The sequence below is a fragment of the Polistes fuscatus genome, unplaced genomic scaffold (genome assembly GCF_010416935.1).
Source record: "Polistes fuscatus isolate 324 unplaced genomic scaffold, CU_Pfus_HIC Scaffold16, whole genome shotgun sequence".
In the NCBI taxonomy this organism is placed as follows: domain Eukaryota; kingdom Metazoa; phylum Arthropoda; class Insecta; order Hymenoptera; family Vespidae; genus Polistes; species Polistes fuscatus.
Window position 1 is genome coordinate 3,258,046 of NW_025113064.1, and position 25,140 is coordinate 3,283,185.

Sequence of the window (25,140 nt, forward strand, 5' to 3'; positions counted from 1 at the left end):
AATATAGGTTAGGTTATTGTACCATTTTTATCTTTTTTCTCCCTTTATTTATTTATATCCGAAATGATATAAATATAAAATCGATGTTTTTCGTTAGAAAATATTTATAAAATATAATGTATATTTATAAATATTATAATAAATATTTATAAAATATTATAATGTGTATTTATAAAATATTATAATAAATCTTTATAAATTATTATAATATATAATTTTTATTTATAAAATATTATAATGATTTTTTTTTTGGTTTCTTTTTTCAAATTTCAAGCGAACGTATATGCATACGTATATATATGTATATATATAGAAAAAGTGAGGGACGATAAAATTCTTTGAACATGATACCTAGCTTTGTGACAGAGGAAGCATGGTTGGGGAAAGGGTTGAAAAGGTTCCTTGACACGATATATACACGTAACTCTGTGGCGATACGGTACGTTGCATCTCACTCTGTAACTTTGTAGTAAACGATTCGTTGTAAATCGTATAAGCAACGATAACCCCTTCTTGTGTTTCTTCTTTATACAAACTTATCGGGTTTTGCCTTTAAAATGATTTTTTTTATTTTCTCGAATAATATTAAGGACACTGGCAATCGAATAAAATGAAATCGATTGGAAAGAATCTTTGTCCGACAGTGCCGGATCAAATCAAGCAAAGGGCCCCAAGAAATGATTAAAATTTTGGGACTCTCTCGAATTTTTGGTAGAAAAAAATACAAGTTTAATAGAAATTCTTATTTAGTTATAAAGAAGAAAGAAGAATAATTACAAAAATTTTCTATCTTACAATACATTCATTAAATTTATTTAAAAAGTAAAAACGGAATTTATGTGTTAGAACTTGAATGAAATGAAATCAGAAGTCCTCGGGGGCCCCTTCGGGGCCCTACGCGGCCACTTAGTTACCTCTTAATCCGTTACTTTTAATTATTACATCATTTCAGATTTCCTTCTGACGTATGTTAACGTTAAAACGCGATCATTATACCGCGATCAGTTAAAATAAGAAATAAAATATAATTATATACTGTAACTAACAATAAGTAATATTGACATTAATTGACAAGATACGATTAATTAATTTGAAATTGAAATTTGATCCATGTATAAATCAATTAGGACAGCATGATTAACAGGAACATTTGTTTACAAAGTAAAAGAAGAGATAATAAGCATTGTTTGTAAAAACAAACGCAAATGTTAATGAGTTATCAAATTTCAATCTCATATTTCCAATTACTCGTGTCTCACGAGTTCGTATATTATCTAGTTATTTCATAAAACAACTAGTTATAAATATATAATAATAAATATAATAAATAATATAAATAATATAATACGATATATAACAATAAATAATATAAATAATATAATACACTTTTTATATGCTTTCCCTAAAAAATGCCTATTTATTTTACGAAATATCTATTTATTTTACGAAATATTTATTTATTTCATGAATTATTTGAGGTTATATACTTTAACGGTAACATACGTTATAAAATTAATTCTTCTTTTTAAAATGTACTTTTTGATAAACTATTCGCGCTTGGTCGCCATATTTAAAATTCGACGAACGTCCGAGTTTCGTCATCTTTAGAATATTTTTAGGTTAGGTCTAAAATCATTAATCATATTTTGATATTTTTCGACGAGAAAATGACATTTTTTAATTTACCAACTGTATTTATAATTTATTCCATGTAAAGCAAATAGTTATGTGGTAACATTGACAAAATTCATTCTTTCCCAACCTGATTTTTCCCATTAAAAATTTCTTTAATGAGCAATAAACTCAGATTGCTTTCAAAGATTAACATAAATGATAATTAATTACTTTTGTCTGAGCATATAGAAATATTTTTTACTTGGAATATACAGTTTTATGTGTCATTACCGATAATAATAACATATATAAGTAATATAAGATCATTTTAAACAAATATTTGTACGAAGTTAAATTTAAATCCTCTATACCTATAAACGAACCATAAATGACCCATAAAAAAAAATATGTGCTTTCTATGAAGGTAAAATATATCCGATAAGATTAAGCCACTTTCTTATCACTTAAAAGAAACAATGTTAGAAAGTATAATCGCGATTTCGTAATTATTAAGAAAATATATAATTAAAAAAATATATCCAAAAACAGGGGTGCTCAACCTTGCTGTTTCCTTAACGTGCCGTATATTGGCCTCGTTTGAAAATCGATAATTAAAAGGTCATCTTTGTTTTGTTTTATTTTTTTTATATAAGCGTAAAGGGGTTACGAAGGGGAGAAGGAGGAGGAGGAGGTTCAATTGTGGCTACTAGAAAAAGAAAAAGAAACAAAAAATAATGTAAATCCATGAGCGAGTTTTTCGGGTCACCGGTGTCGCAAGCAGACTCTGGCTAATTGAATAATTTTGTTTATTTAAAAAATAAAAGAAGAAAAAAAGAGAGAGGGAAAATTAATGAAATAAAAATATTAGACCTGGAAAAAATAAATTTGGTGATATTTAAATTCGCGTTATTATTTTTCTTTGTGTTTCTCTTCCAACGAAACAAGGAATTCGGCAATTGTTTCGAAAAATTAATCGAACTAATTCCGAAATTAAATAATAATAATAATAATTGAAAAAAATTTTGCAGAACATAACACAGATTTCTCTAATTATTTTATAAATATAATAATACGTTAAAATTAATATTTTTAAAAAAGGGCACCGAATTAATTTTCTACACCGTAAAACAAAAGATAAATTCATGACTGGGCGTGCCGGGTCGTATTTGAAGGCCTGCCGGCGGCCGCAGGTTGTTGTTGAGAAGTATGGTTGCCCTAAATAATACATTTCAAGTCTCTTAGAATCTAACGGTATACTTATTTTCGTTTCTTTTCTTTTTTTTTCTTTCTTTCTTTCATCATTTCAATCGGTATCACAGTAACAAACAAAAAACAAAAAAGGAACATGTGTTATGTACGAATCCAGTTTAATGTTCTTGATATAAAACGAAAAAAAAAAAAAAATAAAGAAAAGAATAAAAAGTATTCATTTGAAAAGAATGAGGAAGAGAGAGAAACCATTAGATTACTTTTTTTATTAGGATAATTTTCTAAATTCGCTCACGATATTGCGATGTTACAATATTTCTTACGATTATGGTTAATCTGAGTAATATAAAAAGAAGAAAAAAAGTAAGCAACGTAGTCTTCTTTCTCGATAACTATCTACACATTATTTTACGTTGCAAGCATCGTTTATATGTGTGTATGTGTGTGGTATAGTTGTGTTGTGTTGTGTTTATTTTCTACGTCAGTACAGATGTTGAGATACGTAGCTGTTTCTTGCGTAAGAAGTCAAGTGTACAATTCTTATTTCTTTTTCTTTTTCTTTTCTTCTTTTTTTTTTAATTGTTTATTTTACTATTTCACGAACCACACACACGCACACACACACACACATACACATTCTCTGACAATAAGAGATTCGAGAATTGTGCTTTGAAATGCGCCATTTTTAAATGGCTACGCGTTGTGATTTTAATTGCTCGGTCGGTAATGTAGAAAATGATAATAATGAAATATAATTTATTAAAATTATCTTATTTATTTGTATATTTATTTTTTAAATTTAAATATAAACAAAAGAAAAATAATAGATGCAATTTCAAAGAATTGCATCGGCAAATGGGGGGAATAATTGTCGTCTCGAGTAAATTTTTAAACGAATACAAAACCGAAACGTTTCGTGAAAATGATAATTTCATATTTCTCATGATTCGAAAAGGACACATAAAATATATATCGCGTTCTAAATAGAACGAATAACTCGAAATAACACCCACGTTCGTTCGTTCTTATCAACTGCTGCATCCTCCGGAGATATCGAAGTTGAGATTAGTTTGAGGTTTCCAGTTATTTAAGTTATCACATTTTCGACATCTTTTTGAAATGTTGAAACAATGTTTTAATGACAAATCGCTAACTCTGTGGATGAATCACACGAGAGAAGAGTACGATTAAAAAATTGTATGAAAAGGTCGATGATTCATTGATACGTGTATGCACAAGCGTGTGTATGTATTCAACTATATATATATATATATATAAATATGGATATAGAATGATCACGTAGCCTTCGAGATAACGAGCGTACGACCCCGTCTCATGAAAAAGTGATTTCGAGTTGAGATGTGAAGTTTGTCGAGGGTACTTGACACTTCTCGAGCACGGGGTTGTTTCGTTTATTCGTATCAGGGTGTATTATATGGGTTTTGAAGATGATTACAAATAGTTTAACTAGTGGCAGCAACCCTTGCGATATAATCCGATCAAGATATCAATGTTACGATAACGTACGAAAACACGTTTATATTTCTTTTTGATTTTTCATTCGGTATCTTCACTTTTAATACCTCAATCAGATATTATATTAATTAATATATAATATTATTAATTAATATATATTTAATTAATAATATATATATATTTATATTTTAATATTATATCATAAATAGTGTTGATAATCAACAAGAAAAAATATTTTATATATATCGTAAATCATTAACGATAAACTAATTACAATTTGAAAAAACAAAATGGAAGAAATGTCACGTGACTACGAAACGAGCTACGATTGGCTATTTTATTTGTGACGCCATTATGTTTATTTACTATTATTCATGTATATTTTACAAAACTTCTGTTTGTCTACATTTTGTTAAAATAATTAATTGTTTAGGTAAACAAAAATATATATTAATTATATATCATAATATATCAGTATTTTTAATTTAGTATTCGAATATTAAATAATTTGAATATACTTTAATATTATATCGTAAATCATTAACGATAAACTAATTACAATTTGAAAAAAACAAAATGGAAGAAATGTCACGTGACTACAAAACGTGCTACGATTGGCTGTTTTGTTTATTACGTCATTATGTTTTATTTTCCATTATGCACGTATATTGTATGCAGCTACTGTTTGTGTGTACGTTTTGTCAAAATGATTAATTTTGAAGGCAAACAAAAATATTTTCTAATGCCAATGTATTCTAGAAATGTGCCATAAAGGATTTATAAAATATAATTCTAATAATATACCTACTGTGTGTAGATATTTTAACGGTTACTGAGTTTCTACGAAATGTCATTTGGTTTAATGCAGCTGAACTTAGAGGTGCTTAAGCGCTAATGTGAGCTTTATAAAATCTAATTACGTTGGAAATAGCAATGCGATTGCAGTGTATTTATTTAAGATACTTTATTTAAACAATACGTAAGAATTCACAGAACGCTAAGACAGAAACACATCCTTCCTTAATGAATTTATGAATATTTTGTTATACTATTTTTATCACAATTTAACAGCAAAATGTATATAAAGTATATATTTTAGTACATAAATATGTAATTATATATCCATTAACGATTAATAAAATCATACATAATATATACGAGCATATTTTTTTCAAATATGTTTGTAACATTAATTATATTTCATTCAATTGAAAAGAATGAACTAAAAGTCGGTATAAGATTTATTCAAACCTAATTCTCTTTAACGACTAACTTCATACTGCAAACTTTCTTTAACGGTTAATTTCAAACTTCCTTTGCATGATGCGCGCGCAATTGAAACTTCACTTTACGCGCGTAAAGAAGTATATTTAAAAAAAGAAACGTGATTTTTTTTTTCGAAATTATGACAAATTTTACCAGACTGATCTTAAAATTAGAAACCACAAAAAACATAATTAATTGATAATAAAATTATAGAAAATTATAAATAATAAATATGAGTAGTCATTCTCACATTGTTCTCACATGCGTATTCCTAAATTTATTATTAGTTTTATTTTAATCTTTTTGTTTCTGTATCTTCTTTAATGTAAATTTAAATGAACAATAAGTAAATACACATTTAAATAAATTAATTATATAAATATCTGTTTATTTTTATGTACATTTAAATATAATCTATATGAAACTGATTTATACACTACAGTTTATTACTTATTGTAATATAAACTTTAAAAATTTAACTAGATTGTGTTTTTAAGAATACACAAGCTCGCTTTAATTCTTTTGTTGTATTTATTCCATTACATTTTTATCTTCCCTTACTTTCTTCTATTTTATTCAACTGCATCTCTTTTAAATTCAATTGCTTCTGGAGTTTTCTCTCTGGTCTAGTAAATATTTTAGTGACATCTTTGGTTCTAAAGTGTCACAGCTATTTATCCAGTGTTTTAGAATCCTTGCATTTCCGTAACAAAGTTTACGTGATCTCTTTTTCAAATTGAATCAGTATTTCTTACCATTATTTAGATTGTCACATGTTGCCTTTCTTTTAGTATTATTAAACTTTCACGTTGACATAAATTTGATCGAAAAAGAACATTTTATTGTTAGAGAAATATAATTTTACTTAAATGATATCGAAATTGATCTCATAAGAGTATTAGCATGTACACAAAATATAATAAAAATACAATTGAGTTTCTAAAAAGTGTCTTTCAACACGTTTGAGTTGAGTTATTTAAAAATAACTTCAAAGTTTATTGATTATTCTAAATAATGAGTAAGTTTTGAATACAATTTAACTACACAGACATTAAAGTAAATGTACATATTGGAATTTTGTTAATAATATTCAAAATGTTTTTCTATACTCGTTTGTTACTTTAAATAAATATTTGGTAAATTCTATTTTGTAAAATCACTCGTGTCCTTTTGTTTCTGAAGAGAAAAAGAATTTGTGTAAGTAAAAGAAAAAGTTATTACCAAATGACAGTGCATAATGAGAATTCAGATGTACCACTTTAATACATACAAAATTTAGGATATCTAGTTTGCAGTTATGCACTTACCACAAATTAACAAAAAAATCTTACTCGTACCCCTTTCTTTTTCAGCCACTCAATTATTATTTTTATAAGTAGTACTTATTGTTAGTTAGTCCTCATTTGCATTTTATAATATTTTTGAGCCGATAAAGTATACTTTATCGAAACCAATTATACTTTTCTAATAACACATTGTTTATCTGCAATTAAATTAACATCAATTTAAAAGTTAAATGATTCTAAAATATATTTCTATATATAATAATGTAGAATATTGTGTATTATAAGAAAATATTAATTGTTTTAGATTAACAAAATTCGTACGAATATTCCTGTTACTTACTGTGTATCTTTTGATAATAATTTTTATTTTTCATTATAAATCTCGTTTTTCTATATATAATAATCATATAAAATATAAAAATTATACCGTAGACGAAGTGTGAATTATTTATCGCAAGTAAAATCATAGCAATAAATAAAGCAATAAATGTAGGAACTTTATACAATTAGAAGTAATATATATACATATGCATTTTTTTTTGTATAATTGGATTTAAATGAAGTAGATAAGTAAACGGTAGATAAGATAAAGTAAGTTATTAGACGATTTTGTGAATAATGCATTTAATGATATATTCATTAATTATTATTCATATATTTCATTATAAATGTACAAATACATTATTACAAAAAAATAAAAGAATATTAAACATTAAAACTATCACAAATAATATTACTTTAACATTTTATTTTATATATTATATATTTATTCATTACACTAGTCTATAAAATTTAACTTTTTATCTGTTGAAGTGAATTTTATGCTTGATAATGTTCACTTATGACCTGTTTTTGTCAAATCTAACCTCAAAAATTTGTGTGCAGCTCGAGTTTATTTTATCCTTGAATTTTATCATTTATGCGTATTTATTAATCGATCACGTGCTTATTTTAATGTATTAACATTAATATCTGAAGTAAAAAAAATTATGCTTGTTCACTTATGACCCGTTTTTGTCAAATCTAACCTCAAAAATTTATGTGCATCTCGAGTTTATTTATCCTTGATTTTTATCATTTATGCGTATTTATTAATCGATAACGTGCTTATTTTAATGTATTAACATTAATATCTGAAGTAAAAAAAAATTATGCTTGTTCACTTATGACCCGTTTTTGTCAAATCTAACCTCAAAAATTTGTGTGCAGCTCGAGTTTATTTTATCCTTGAATTTTATCATTTATGCGTATTTATTAATCGATCACGTGCTTATTTTAATGTATTAACATTAATATCTGAAGTAAAAAAAAAAGAGCTGATAAAAAAATTCTATTTATATATTTGAAATCTGTATATAAAATATGTAATCAGTAACAGCTGAAATTTTTCTGTTAACAGATGTACTGTAAATTAATGATAAAATATATATTATTATTATAGTTATTATATATATATTATAATTAACTATGTATATATAGTTATTTAGTTGAAGATTAAAATTCAATGATAGCATTGATGATGAGTCATGAAAACTAATACTTATGGTAATGTTACTTGAAGAAGTTAAAACGTATCGTCGTGTTTAAATTTAGCACGACAGAAACAGTTGCATGAAACGTAGACTCTTCATGGAAATTTCTTAGACATAATCTTGCTGCCTCTCTAGCCTGGTGATGCTGTCTTTTACCTCATCCTCGAATTATATTCTTGCGCCATTGATGGAACGATTTCTTAACACAGATCTACGTCATTCATTTTGATCGAGCTTTTGTTCAACGGAATGACTGACACAACTTGCTATGTTTCGTCATTATACTTTCTCCCCCTTCTCACCCCAACCCCTTTCCCATCTATCCTATCCCAACTTCAAATAAATTTTTTTTAATTTTCTATGAGAAAAAAACAAAACATAGATCTTGGTAGAACGAAACATCTTTCTTCGAATGATTTAAAACGTTATGCCAAAAATATTTAATGACATGCGAAATGTTACAATTGAAAGAAAAATGATGGAAACTTACAATTAGTTGCCAACTTAATACATAAGTAATTCTATACAAAAAGTTAGGTTAGTGACATTTTCGAAAATAGACGAATTATATGGACCGTTTATTTTGAAAATGGTGCAAATCTATTTTCGATTGTTTCGAGAAAATGAAAGTTTTGTATTTTGGTCAATTGAAAAAATATTCATTAATTATTTCAAGTCTGGCAATATTTCTATTAATTTATCAATACGTAATTTGATTATATACACTTCTTTTAGGCTAATTTAACCAAAACAATGTACATTTACGGACTGCAAATGGACTTGCACTACTTTCAAAATGAGTCAATCGTTAAAATCGTTTAATTTCAATTTTGAAAAATCAAATATCACTTAAAATATATTTCATATTAATTCAATTTTGTTTACAAATAATAACGAGAAATAAAGTAGAAGTAGTATGTTTTTATTTTGAACGTTAATCGTATTGTTAAATTTAACATAAGATATTAGTAGTATTTATTTATGTTCTTCATGTGGCAGTGTTTTGAAATATTCATGATGCATGGGAGGTATATGGGGTAATAACTGTTCCATATCCTTATATTTTTCGTAAGTTAATAGGCCTAGCATCGTGATACAAAAACACCAGGGCGATTTTTTCTAATTTTGACGATCTTCCCGGACATGTAGGTGATCAATTTAAAGTCTTCAATTCAGTGTCCTCCATCAACATTTTACATAAAATAGTATACGATGCACTTTTGCAAAACCTCATTCAACATATTTGCAATCAATTTACCTTTCCTTTATTAGTGTTTCTTGTTACCTGTGTTTTGATTACGTTTAGTAGGTTTTTGTATTGAAACGAAATTCTCTCGTTTCATTTCATGTAAAATGAATTTCTTTTATTGTCTACATTGTTTTATAATATCATAATAATCCTGTGATGTATACAGGAATTTTTACGATGCGCGCGCACAATGACACGAAATTAACAGGATGAAGTTAGTCGATGTATTTACGATGCGCGCGCACAGCTGTATGAAATTAACAGCATGAAGTTAGTCGATAAATCTCCCTTAAATTTAATGTGGACTAATATTTGTATTCAAGATAATTATTCTAGCGTTATTTTTATATAAACAGCACGTGTTTCATATCGATACAAATACAAATTATTTATTTATGTATGGTAATTGATATTAAATAACTGTGAATGTCTTGAAAAAACATTGATTGTTTGTGAATATTAGTAATAAAAGTTCTTCTTTATAATCTTTTTTTAAAGTATTTTTGTATCATTGAGGTTAACTGAGGGGTATATGTATTATTTGTTTATATTATTTATAAATTATTATTACTTTATTATTTAATAAATAATTAAATATAAATAATAATCAATTAGATAATAAATAATTATATTTAATAAATATATAAGATAATAAGATTTGATAAATATTTAATTATTAATTAATTAATTTAATTATTTAATGATTTAATAAATAATAAGAGAATAAGATTTGAACGTAAAAAAAATTTGAAAAAAAAGAAAAGAGAATCAATTGTAGATTGGACAAAGCATTGGAAATTTTTGTTAAAGAAATTAAATACTAACAAATGATAAATAAAAAGTTTACACTAAATTAAGCACAAATTACGTGATATCTCATTTGTTTTATTTTTTTATTTTATTTTAAATAGATTTACACCACTCTCAAAATAAACGGTCCATATTCAAACGAAGAGAATAAGATTTGAACGTAAAAAAAAAAAAGAAAGAAAAAAAAATAGAGAAAAGGGTTTTAAAAATATAAATCGTTTCGCGTCGAATGCGATTGAATTAATCTTTGATTACACTCTCCGTTGCACTTGCCCGGAGACGTCGGAGACGATTTACGAGCTACTATTAAAAGCTTCGAGAGGAAGCATCTGTTTATGCTCGAAGTAAAAGAAAGCATTCAAATTTTCTACATCCTATCGTAAAAATGATTCTCGATGACCGGTTTATAGACAACAAATTTTTTTTCTTTTTTTTTTTTTACTTTTTTTCTACTTTGCAATTTATTCATTTCACAGATTCAATAATAAATTATAGTAGACTTTGTAACTTCTTTTGAAGTATTATTAATTTTTGTTCAAGTATACCGGGGTGATTCTTGAAAACTAGGACTGGTTATTATATTTTTTTTTTTTTTTTTTAAAGTAAAAATAAAAAATAAAATGATAAGAAAAAAATCATATGGTATAATACATTTTGTCTTCTTATAATTTTATTTTTTATGTGGATTCATTGATACACCTGCTTGACTCAATTGTATTTTGTTTTTTAACCTAATTCCAATTTTTTATTTTTTTTATTTTATTTTTTTAAATATTCTGCGTGTAAAAATGTTAACCCAATGTAATTAAAAAAAAAGTTCAATACTTTTTCGAGATATTTGACATTTTATACATTTCTCAAACTATGATACCATTAGATTATTTTGGGGGTTGTACGATTGGTTGACACAAATTATTTCAATAAATATTTAGAAAAATGTATTTTAAGGGGTTATACGCAGTTAGGATTTTCAAAAAATCGATTTTTTTTATTTTTTTGCATTTTCAGAATGTACATATATTTAAGTATATTCTCTGAAAATTTCAAATCGATCCGACAAATATTCTTCACTTCATGTAAGCTGCAAACAAAAATTTTTAACTATGTGTAAACGTCTCTTTGAAACTTTAAACGCGTTTTTCTCAAAACGGTATTTTCAAAGTCGGTGATCTCGATTTTTCAAAAACGGCTTAACCGATCGGTTTCAAATTTTTACACAATCTTCTTAGATATATTCCTCAGGTATTAAGTATAAGGAATAATTTTTAAAAAAATTTATTACTATTTTTTTGTAACAATTTAGAGCGAAAATTTTAGTCAAAAACAACAACTTTTTTTCAAATAGACGCCATTTTGTCAAAAATCAAAATTTTTAAAATTCCTCTCGTTAATACCTGCATTAATCTATCCTTTAAAAGAATCCACCATATTTTTTAATTTCGGATAATCCAAACCGCCAAAATGGAGATCACCGCCAAACGTCTTTTTTTAGAGGACGTTCAGGAAATCATCTACAGGAGCAGTGCAGATTAATATTTTTACAGAATCGACGCGCTATTGTATTCTTAAAAGTTCACTCTATTTGAATTACCAACAATTTTTTTTGAGAAATAAAAACTGTTTCTAGAAAAAATTCATGAAAATACGTCTTTTTCGAGCCTCGCAACTGCGTATAACCCCTTAATATATTGTAATGAGTTTCATTTATAAATACAATGAAATAAAATAACAATTTAAAAATGTTTTATTCTTAAATTATAAACACTCTATTTGGGATGTATTGATTTTTAAATTGGGAGTAGAAAATTTGAACAGTTTGAGAAGCCCTGCTTCTGCAGGGTGGATTCTTCGAACTGGTGTATAAGCCATTTTACTTTTTATTAAATAAAAATAGAGAGAAAAAAAATGTTGACAGAGGAAAAAATCATACGGTAATAATACATTCTAACTTCCTATGACCTTATTTTTTTTACGTGGATGCACCGATGCAACATCCACATGCAATTGCACTTTATTCTTTAATGCAGCTCTATTTTTTTTTGTTTGTTTGTTCGTTTAATTCAATCGATTCCTTTGTTTATTCTGCGTATAAAAATATTAATTTAATGTCATTTAAATGTCAATACTTTACGAGTTATTTAACATTTTATATCGTTCAATTTAATAAAGGGCAGAATACTTTACACGAGGAAGATTAAATATTAAGAACATGATTTTATATTTTTGTTTCTTACATTAAACAAGTTAAAAAAATCATGAAAATTGATTGAATCTACTTATTCGAATAATGGGATATTTAATCCCATAGAATGTAAAGTTTCAATCCTATTTAATTTCTCAGCAATGTCATGACTGCTTGCGTGACTATCTTTCACCACCTTTTGCATCATTTCATGAACCTTTTCAGTGATTGAATCGATCATGAGAAGCTTCATCTTTGACATTGCAATTTTTATATTTCAAACGAAAGCGTAAATTAATTTACATTTTGTTATTTCCATGTCATATATTTTATTGACCATCTGAATTAGGTTTCTCTTTTTGTTGAAGTAGTATTCCCAAATCTTTATTTAATTTTTTTTCCTTATTTTCGCTCATTTCATAAACACCATAAATATTATTATAATAATATATGATAATATATATAAGTATCATAATTTTTTTTGGTTATGTTTTTGTTTGAATTAATTTATGAAATGTCAGCTTTCAAATGTACTCTAATGCAAGTTAGTATAAAATAGTGTGAATTAATATTACCAGAATTATGGGACTCTTAAGTAAATCTAGTGAGAAAATTTATGGTTACTTTTTCTATAAATATATATTATAATAATAATAAATTAAAATTAAATGTTATTATAATAATAAATGATAATATATATAAATGTCATCATTTTTTTTGGTTATGTTTTTGTTTGAATTAATTTATAATATGTCAGCTTTTTAAATGTACTCTAATGCAAGTTAGTATGAAATATTATGAATTAATATTACCTGAATTATGAGACTCTTAAGTAAATCTAGTGAGAAAATTTATGGTTTCTTTTGCTGTATATATGAAAATATATATTATAATAATAAATTAAAATTAAATATTATTGTAATAATATATAATAATATATATAAATATCATCAGTTTTTTGGTTATATTTTTGTTTGAATTAATTTATGAAATGTCAGCTTTCAAATGCACTCTAATGCAAGTTAGTATGAAATATTATGAATTAATATTACCTGAATTATGAGACTCTTAAGTAAATCTAGTGAGAAAATTTATGGTTTCTTTTGCTGTATATAATATATATTATAATAATAATAAATTAAAATTAAATGTTATTATAATAATATATGATAATATATATAAATATCATCATTTTTTTGGTTATGTTTTTGTTTGAATTAATTTATGAAATGTCAGCTTTCAAATGCACTCTAATGCAAGTTAGTATGAATTAATATTACCAGAATTATGGTACTCTTAAATAAATCTAATGAGAAAATTTATGGTTACTTTTGCTCTATAAATATCATCATTTTTTTGGTTATGTTTTTGTTTGAATTAATTTATAATATGTCAGCTTTCAAATGCACTCTAATGCAAGTTAGTATGAAATAATATGAATTAATATTACCAGAATTATGAGACTCTTAAGTAAATCTAGTGAAAAAATTTATGGTTACTTTTTCGACTAGTAAATATAAATGAAATATATATATAATATAAAAATATTTATAAAATAATAAATTAAATTAAAATTAATTAAAGTACATTAATCAGTTATTCTGCAGATTATCTATATAATGTACAGATTAACTAGGATGATCCGTTAAAATATCGAAAATTGTTTCATTTCTCTAATTATCCAGATAATATGCGGTCGAGTTTGACCGGGCGTGGTTAATTAAACACTAAATTTAGCGTTGAGTTGTAGCAACTAGTTTTAATTCATTTAATATTAATAACACTTTATTTAATAATTTGATTCCGAAATTCTTAATTTACAATCGGTGATAGAATAATAATTTTATACCCCCCCTCCCCCACCCCCTCAAAACTTTTCACAAATTAGGAAAAGTTGACCATTTCAGTTTTAGTAGAAACAAAAAATTTATTTCATAGGAAACCCTTGTGTGTGTTTTTTTTTTTTAATTAATTCATATAACGGAAGTTCTATTAAATTTCCAAGAAAATTTATATATATATATAATTATATATATAAATTATTATTATTATTTAATATTATTATTATTATTATTTATATATATTATTATATATATATTAAAGCACATAAAAGCACGTGTCCTTCGTAAAAAGCTTTCACATTGCACGAAGGTGATTCTCAGTCATTTATTTGACCTTTTTTTTTTTTTCTTCGTACGTTTACCTGTACAAGGACGAGCTCGTGTTCATTCTATAAAGGTAAGATAAAAAGATGATATAAATCTAGATATACGTACAGGGTGTGCTTCGTGTAAAAGATCTACTTTTAAAACTACGTTAATTAAAAATATTGATTTGTTGTATACAAAAAAAAAACAATTACTATCAACTAAAAGAATTTGAAATTTCAGTTAAAAATTAATCAAAATATTGTTCGATGATATTTTTCCTATTTTATTATTGATAAAACTGTTGCATGCATCATCAAAAGCAAATCCACTTAGAAGAGGTTTGACGTTTAATTAAAAAAAAACATAAATGAAATTTTTAAGAGGTTAGGATACTCACGACTTGTAAAGTTTAACGTTGCGTGGTACTTTGTTTTTTTTTGTTTTTTCAAAAATACCGCCATTGCAATCAATCGAATTTATTCTAATTACTTTTTTTCTTTTTTTTTCTTTTTTTTTTTGTGTTTTTCAGTTTTTCATAACAGTAAGCTTTTCAACGATGAATTGTTAATTATTTGTATAAAATAGAAATGTTATTTTTCTTCGTTTTTTTGATGAAACATTTTCGTTGAATTGAATATTTGTTCTTCTGTTCGACGTGTATATTCGTTATTGTTCAATTTTAAGGGGTTAACACCATTTTTCTAGTAAAATCAGCCTATTTTTGAGATATTTTTTCTGGGAATAATACGATAAGTATCCAAAAACAATTAGAATTTATACATTTTTCCATTGCAAATCGTAACAAAATGGCAGTCACAATTAAAACCCCTTTGCCATACTTTTACGAGTCTGACACGTGATAACGTTTTGGGACCAATCATGAATATCCACGTGTCACACTCATGGAAACAAATGCGAACCTAACCTAAACTCCAACAGGCTTGGCCACGAATTTCGTCGAATAAAATGATACGGCAAGGGGTTGAGCAAAGTAAACTTGACACCGAAAACAGTGTTTCGCAACTTGCAAGATTTTTCCTACATTTTTTTTTTTCGAGATTAACTTTATATATAATTTACTTATTGTTTGATTGGTCAATTGGTTTTTTTTTATTTATTTATTTTATTTTATTTTATTTTTTTTTTTGAGGTTAACTTTATGTACAATTATTTTATTACAATTTTATTTATTTATTTCATTTTATTTCTTTTTATACGTCGAAAATTAAAGATTTCATTCCACTAAAAACAAAATTTTTAAAATATCATCCTACGTACTTCGTAAGATAATTTTATATAGAATTAAAAAGTATTTAATTTTTAGTTCTAGGTTCAAAATTAAAGAAAACAAAATCTTGCACACAGTGCAGAACACGATTATCGATGTAAAAAAGTGAACTATGTTGAAACTGTGACGTTGCCATTTCGCGACGATTTGTAATGAACAAAATTAATTAATTAATAAAAAAAAAATCCTTTAAACAAATTTTACTTTTACGCTTATCATATTCTCGTAAAAAAAAAAAATTAATTCCCCAAAAATAAATTATATTATCCTGTATCGTTGCCGATTAAATATTACAACATCCAAAGATAATTATAATTAAATTCTACAGTCAACTGATTAAAAACGAAATCAACAAGATTTCGTACGTTCGTGAATCCTCATTCACTCCTCTTCATCTTTTTTTTTTTTTAAGTGTCCCACGAGGGAAGAGGGTGTGAAACAGTTGATGGTGGTGAAACCGACACCCCCTTACATCGTCTTGCTTTTCTTTCTCGTACATACCACCAACGTTTCCGATCGTGTCATCGTGTTACGCGTCTAGTTGTCTCTCTTTTTCTTTTCCCTTTCTTTTTCTTTCTTTCTATATTTTTTTTTCTTTTTACTCTTCCCATCGAAGTACGTTGGTATAGAGAAATGCAGGATCGATAGGGCGGAGAGGGTGGAGCACCCCAACACGATTTCGTGACTCATAATGCACACTCCGTTCGAACCCATGAGCTTTCTCTCCCTCTCTCTCTCTTTCTTTCTTTTCTTTCTTTCTTTTTTTCCGTCTGTCTATACGTGCTTTATCCTTGGCTTGTCTATTGTCCTCGCACGCCTACCATAGCGCTATTTTTATTACGAAATTACGTAGCCACGATTCGAGTGTCTGACGAACGTACACGCTCATTAACCATTCAGCAAATTGGATCGATCATTTATTTATTTCCTTTTTTTTTCCCTTCTTTTCGAGGTTAACTTTATATATAATTTACTTATTGTTTGATTGATCCATTGGTTTTTTTTTATTTATTTATTTTCTTTATTTATTTTATTTTATTTTATTTTATTTTATTTTTTTTTTTGAGGTTAATTTTATGTACAATTATTTTATTACAATTTTATTTATTTAATTTATTTTATTTTATTTTTTTTTTTTGAGGTTAACTTTATGTACGATTTATTTATTTTTTGATCGATCGATTGATTTTTTTTTTTATTTATTTATTTATTTTTTTGAGGTTAACTTTATGTACAATTATTTTATTACAATTTTATTTATTTAATTTATTTTCTTTTCTTTTCTTTTGGAGGTTAACTTTATGTACGATTTATTTATTTTTTGATCGATCGATATTGATTATATTTTTTATTTATTTTATTTATTTTATTTTATTTTATTTTATTTTATTTTATTTTATTTTAGAGGTTAATTTTATGTACGATTTACTTATTTTTTGATCGATCGATTGATTTTCTTTTATTTATTTTATTTATTTATTTATTTTATTTTATTTTTTTTGAGGTTATATTTCTTTACGCGCGTTGAGAGTACAAATTTTAGTTGCGCGCGCATCATGCAATGAAAAACATGAAGTTAGTCGTTAAAGAAAGTTTGCAGTAAGAAGTTAACCATTTAAGAGAATTAAGTTTGAATATATTTTATAACGGTTCTTAATTTACACACACATTCTTCTTAATTGAATGAACAATTGAATGAAATATAATTCATGTTACGAACATATTTACAAAAAAAAATATGCACGTATATATTATGTATGATTTTATTGATCGTGAATGGATATATAATTACATATTTATGAACTATAATACGTACTTTATATAAATTCTGCTGTTAAATTGTGATAAAAATAATATAAACAAAATAACCATAGAAAAATGTGTGTTTACAAATATTTCAGGTTAATTGTTTTAAATTAATTAAATTAACAATGAGATCAATCAATCATATTTATCATCTCCCTTCATTCATCTTATTCTACTCGTATGAATTTTTAGCATTCATAATTGACCCTTACATTTTCAATCTCACCAAAAAAGTATAACTTCTGACGTATGTACATGATATGCTTTATAAAAACGATTGTGGGGTGGGTTAGGGGGTGGGGGGGAGTCAACTGTAGCCTTCAATCAATTTTTACTGATAAAAAAAAAGTAATAAATTTATGGGATTGTATATTTCGAGTCAGCATGCATCATAATGCAACCCACGAGGGCTTTATTATTTACAATAATTATTTATAATAATATTTTATCCATTTCTAACTGCAAGTTGAATAAAAATTCGTGTTGGTACAAAGTAAGAAGTTTCTTTTTAAAACTTGAACATTATTTTTTGTTTAAAACTCTGCCTCTCTCTTGAAATTTTAGCTACTCGTCTTAGGTGTAATTCAGATAACACAAAATCTTATGTGTCCTGTGGAATTTTATCTTACTCTCTCTCTCTTTCTCTTACTAATCTATATGCTTATCTCGTTCTGAACACAAGGACAGACTTAAAGAACGGCCTTTGTGCCATTCAGAAGGTTAGACCAATGTGCAAGTGCATCGTTTCCCGAAAAGGTCGAAACGGGGTGACTCATCATAGAATAGAAAAAGACAGACAGATATATAAAGAGAAAGAAGATGGGGCAAGACGGTGAGGGTGTGGAGTGGGGGTAGAGGTAGGGGTAGTGGTGGGGGTATACCGGTGGCCGCGCAGGCGGTGCGTTTTCCACGTATCGACCTGCGGGACAGTGGAAATGGATGGCGGGGATTGGTCGAGCAAAAAGGGCCGCTTTACGCCCGTTCACCCAGACTTTTCTCATTAGAAATCGATTACCTACTACATGGTGAACCGATTTTTATTTTATTGACACAATCATTTCCTTTTCTTTTCTTTTCTTTTTTTTTCCTTTCCTTTTTGAAGTGAAACATTTTTAGATGACGGTAAGGATTAAATTTGATGAAACGAGATGAAGAGAAAATTTTCGGAGTCTGATCGACAGTTGAATGAAATTTATAAAAGGTTCTAGTGTTAGTGTGGAGTAGGTGTATTTATGTGTGTATGTATGAATGAATGAATGAGGTACAGTAGCTTATGAAAGTGTTCAAATGCTAGGTATTATAACTTTAAGGAATAAGAATCTGAATGTTAGACTTGAGTTCTGAAAGTAATAATGCAACTATTAAAGAATAAAACTATCGAGATTATGTATATTAAATTTGAAGAGTATTGGATAATATTTGTAGAAGTTATTAACTATTCGTTGCAAAGATGTATTGAAACAACGTCAAAAAAGTGTTCTAACACCTAAAAATCAATCAGTTAAATAATGTTTTTGTAGCAAAATTGCAAACGTTGTTAATTCGGTTGATGAAGAGACATCGTGTAAGAAGTTTTGTGCTTCGTTGTGAATAATATTTGTTTATACAGTAACAATGAATTCCGAAAAATCAGAAACGCAGATATGCGATAAAGAATTAACGTTAAAATGACATAAAGATTGAAAATCGTATTGACAGATGTGTATCTACAATACATTATATTATTAAATAATCAAAAATCGAAGAAACAATTATGAAGAAAAATCGTATAAATCCGTCGAAAAATTAACTAGTAGAGGAAAGAACATTATTATAAGCAAAATTCAACAAAAATTCCTAACATTTCGTACAAATGGTTACTAACGATTTTAAAAATGACGTTCATCCTGAATTATGTCAAAGTATTTTACGCAGTTATGATTTTAATGGTAGAATTCCAAGGAAGAAATTATTCATTAATAAGACGAATTGAAGTTAAACGTTGAAAATTTATTTAAAAAATATATAAATAAAGATAATTCTTTTTGGGATAAAGTTATATTTTCTGACGAAAGCAAATTTAATAGTTTTGGATCGAATGAACGTCGTATTGTTCGAAGAGAACCCAATTCAGAAACAAATGTGAAAAATTTACGTTCTACTGTAAAATACAGTGGTGTTCCCGGGATGTTGTAGGGGTGTATGGCTGCACGTGGCACTGAAAATCTCGTCCTTATAAATTGCATTTTATAGACAGGTAAAAATAATTAAATATTTTCAAAAACAATTTAAAGAAAATTCCTATAAAATTGTTAGTTATTGGAAAATGTTTATCTTCAACAAGACAATGACTCAAAGCATACGGTCAAAATTGTAAAAGACTGGCTATTATATAATACACCGCGTGTATCGCATACACCCCTACACAGTCCGGACATAACTTCCTTTGAATATTTGAGAGTGAAAATCGTCAAAAAAGATTAAAAAATTATGAAATAACTTCAAAAAAATGTATTAAAACGAAGATTTATAGAAATATGGAATTTTATCCCACGTACAATAAACGAGAAGCTTATACACGGCATGCAACATCGTTTCAAAGCCATAATTGAAGCCAAGAGGGGTTAAAATAAATATTAATATAATAAACGGTGCATATTATTAATGTCATCCGAATATGTTTTAGTAAATCTATTACAACGAATGTTTAAAAACTTCTACAAATATTATCCGATTAACTTCAATTTTTGTATACATATAAGATTTCAATATTTGTATTTTATATAGTAATTGCAACATTACTTTCAAAACTTAAGTCTTACATATATATTTTTATTTTTCAAACTTTTCAATACCTAGCGTTCGAACACTTTTATAAACCATCACTGTATATCCTATCTCTTATTATAATAAATCTTTTCTTTTTTGAAGTGAAACTTTTTATGCGGCGGTAACGATAAAATTTGATGAAACGACAATACGAAAAGAAAGAAAACATAGAAGTAAAGAGAAAGAGAATGAGATAGAAACTCACAGTAGATCGATAGTTGAACGGGATTATGAAAGTATTATCTAGTATTGGTATGGTGTAGTGTGTATGTGTGTTATGATATATATGTATGAGATACTTCAATTGATAGTTATTGCGAGATGCATTTTGTTATGAAAGGATGAACGGGGGTGTGACATACCTTGAGAGTGTTCGATATATCTTAAATAATTGTTAATTAATCGAAGGAAATGTATATTGTTGTTTAGAAACGCGGAGTATAAGTTCGACGTACCGTTCCCTTCGAAATCCACTGTTAGAATGGGTCTCATTGTCCTCTACGAAAGTCAGTTCAAATTCTTTTATTGATTCTCGTTTATACGACTTTCCAAATAGTGTTTACGTTATACATACGTAGTCTTCGGAAAATCGTATAAACAACTATCAATAAAAGAACTTTCATAGAGGACAATGAGACAGTCCAACGGTGGATTTCGAAGAGAACGGTACGTCGAACTCATACTTCGTGCTTTTAGACTACAATATACATTTTTTTCGATTAATTATCAATCATTTAAGGTATATCTAACACTCTAATATATTTTACTAATATTTTGGATTGTTTAAACTAAAATACATTTGTTTTTATGTTCCTGGCCAGTGATGATTTTGAATTGAAAATTTTCATCTAATAAAATGTCAGATCGAAATTATTTAATGTTCCAAATATATTAATAGATATGTCATTTTTAAACAAATCTACTTTGTATTATTCATACTTTCATGGATATTAAACTGATTGGAATGCTAAAATAATAACATTTAATAATAATAAAAGTTAAGAATGACCAATTGTTATACATAAAAAAAACAGGTATTTTTCTTGTTTTTACAGTTATACCAACATGTACGATTTCTAGGTACGGGCTTTTCCTGTAAATTAGTTTCGTATTTGTTTAATTTACTTGTTATAAATAAATCTTTCAAGTTAAACTCATTAAATATATAATTAAGGTAAATTAATGTATTTATTTCTAAATTTTCTTTATCCTAAAAACACTATGTCAATAGTTTTAAAAGAAAAATCTAGTAAGCGTAACTGTATACTATTTTAAATTACAGTCACTGTATATATGAATCAATTGATTATTTTCCACATGAAGATACGAGTTTCCCTTCTATGTATCGCGTGTGGAGGCCACTCACATTCTTTTTATTTTTTTTTTTTTTTTAATAACCCTTATCACATCATGTCCTATGTCGAGTATGGTTCGACCTCGCATTTCTAACATCAATTCTAATATTAAATTTTGATCTATTCTGTAAATTAATTAATGTAGTTGTTAATTGGTTTAAAAAAAAAAAAAAGAATTAAGAAGTGCAAAGGTTTAATCTCACGTTTAATAACAAATAATTTGCCCAATTAATCGATCAAAGTTTCTAATTTCTATCTGTCTCGTGGTTATTAAGTTATTAGAAAGTTGAAAAGTTGAAAAAACAAAAAGAAAAAAAAACAAAAAACAAAATGTTATATATACCACTTTCTTTCGAATTTATTGCACATAGTATAACTGACCACGGAAGTCTACTATCTCTCTCTTCCTTTCTTTATTTCTTTCTTTCTTTCTTTCTCTGTACAAGTATCCTCTATAGTTTCATACAAGTGTCGTGAAACGTATATATATGTACAGGTTGTTTCAAACAAAGTACAATATTTCCAATACAGTAGAGATTAAAATGATTAATCTGTGTTATGCGTTCTACAAATTTATTTCTTATAATTGAAATATTATTTATTTAATTGTTCTCGAAATAATTTACAATTTTACTTCATGAGAATATTAATTGTATTATATTTAAACAATAGTGTATGTATCATTAAATCAATAGCAAAATGGCGGTGCTAAATCAGATGAATATACAAAAAAATTATTAACAAAATATTCTTTTTCTTAGAAAGCATAAACCATAAGAAAATATATATTCTCGTTGTTCATCTTTAAATCCAAATAAATATTACAAAATTTGACAAAAAACAATTAACTTTTGTTTTTAAGTTGCATATTAGAATCTCAATTTATAGGTTATGCAATTAAGTGTACATATACAGGGGCGTAACTATAATACCGCAAGACCACGTAACACGGGGAGGTGTCAAGAGGGCCCAAAATTTTTGCATTTATTATTATTTAATTTTACTGAAAAATTATTAAATTACATTTTAAAAATACATTGACCAAAAAAAACATACTTTTTGGATTTGTTAATTTTTAGAAACAACCCTTCTTAAAAAGCATAAACAAAAAGAATTTCTATCTTATAACAAATTTTACATTTTAAAACATTAAAAATACCATTATTAATATTCATTATAAAATATAATATAAATTGTTATTCTGTTTTCCTAAAGGCCCAAAATTATATTTTGCGGAGTGGGGGAACTGGCCCAGACATTTGTACATGTACTACCATAATTTCAAAAATTATGATATGTAATAGATTTTCTATCAAAAATAATAAACCATAAGAAATAATGATTGGGATGTTTTTGTAATGTCAATCGTGTTAATTGAGAAAGAAACATAGTATGTGCATAGAAATGATGATCAAAGGTACTTGAATGACTATTGTATACTACTATTCGTTATTAGAAATGAAAGTAACGTGTTTGAAATACCAGCACACATAGAGATAGAAAAACAAATACATGTTTATGTATTTAGAAACAACACGAATCAGCTTTTGCTTCGACTAGTTGCAAACACACACACACACACATACACACACACAAAGAATGGTACCGTTTTGTCCTTAATCCGCAACTAGCGTAAACGTAGAAAGACAGTGTATTCGTCCTTGAACGATTGAGCTCGCATTCTCTGTTTCTTCTTTGATTGCTAAAAGTCTGAAAGACTTTTCCATTAGTAAATTATTCATTAACAAAACATATAATATTATTATAATTGTTTGTATTGTTGAAATAATAAACCGATTGATTCACATTGATTGATTCATTAATTCATTAATTCATTAATTCATTCTCATATCACAGAATTCATTCATTCATTCATTCATTCATTCATTCATTCATTCTCATATCACAGAATTCATTCATTCATTCATTCATTCTCATATCACAGAATTCATTCATTCATTCATTCATTCATATCACAGAATTCATTCATTCATTCATTCATTCTCATATCACAGAATTCATTCATTCATTAATTAATGAATTCATTAATTAATTAATTAATTAATTCATTCATTCATTCATTCATTCATTCAATAATTCATTCATTCAATAATTCATCATTCATTCATTCATCATCAATCAATCAATCAATCATTCATTCATTCATTCATTCATTCATTCATTCATTCATCCATCCATTCATTCATCCATCCATCCATCCATCCATCCATCCATCCATTCATCATTCATTCATTCATTCATCCATTCATTCATCCATCCATCCATCCATTCATTCATTCATTCATATAAAAAATGGCTATGTTTTGGTTGATTCATAAAAAATATATAATTATAGGATTATCTGAATAGAATTTATTGGAATATTTAGTATTATTATTATTGTTATTAGTGTATTTCTTTGATGTGATTTTAAAAGATGATAAAGTAGAACTAAGAAGTTTTCATTAACCACTCGAAGTTTCACTTTTCGTGACGCGTCGCTAAATATCTTACGAAATTTTTCATTGTGTTGAACGAACGTGGAAAATTTCTTATGTATGTGTCAATACGTTTTATTTTTTTTTCCTTTTTCTTTTTTTAACTTTTATTAATATTTAACGATTGAACGAGGAAAAAAAGGTGTATTATTTAATACAAAGGATAAAAATAGAATGTTTTTTTTTTTTTTACTAAAGTATTACAATTTATTATTATTAACTCAATTTAATTTATTATTTTATTATTATTAATTTTATTTAATTTATTATTATTATTATATAATTTATTATATATTATATTATTATTTTTTAATTTTCGTTTTTCATCAACTGTTGATAACATGTCAATCATATAATGAGTGTAATACATTTTATATATTTAAATAATTATTTATCTTGTTTAATTATTTAATTTATTATTGTCTCATTTAATACAAAGAATAAAAATAGAATATTTTGTTTCAAAAGCATTACAATTAATTTCAAAAATTAATTTTTCATGAACAACTGTTGATAACATGTCAATCATAATGAGCAATATATTTCATATATTGAATTATTATTTAATTTATTACTAGCTTATTTAATATAAAGGATAGAAATAGAATAGT

General features: G+C 26.3%; 1 protein-coding gene across 4 annotated transcripts in view; it reads left to right on the plus strand.

Annotated features, from left to right (window-relative positions):
- The window catches only part of LOC122514900 (formin-binding protein 1-like), a 61,144-nt gene that overhangs the window by 22,236 nt on the left and 13,768 nt on the right, over positions 1 to 25,140 (plus strand). The gene's annotated exons all lie outside the window — the stretch shown is intronic.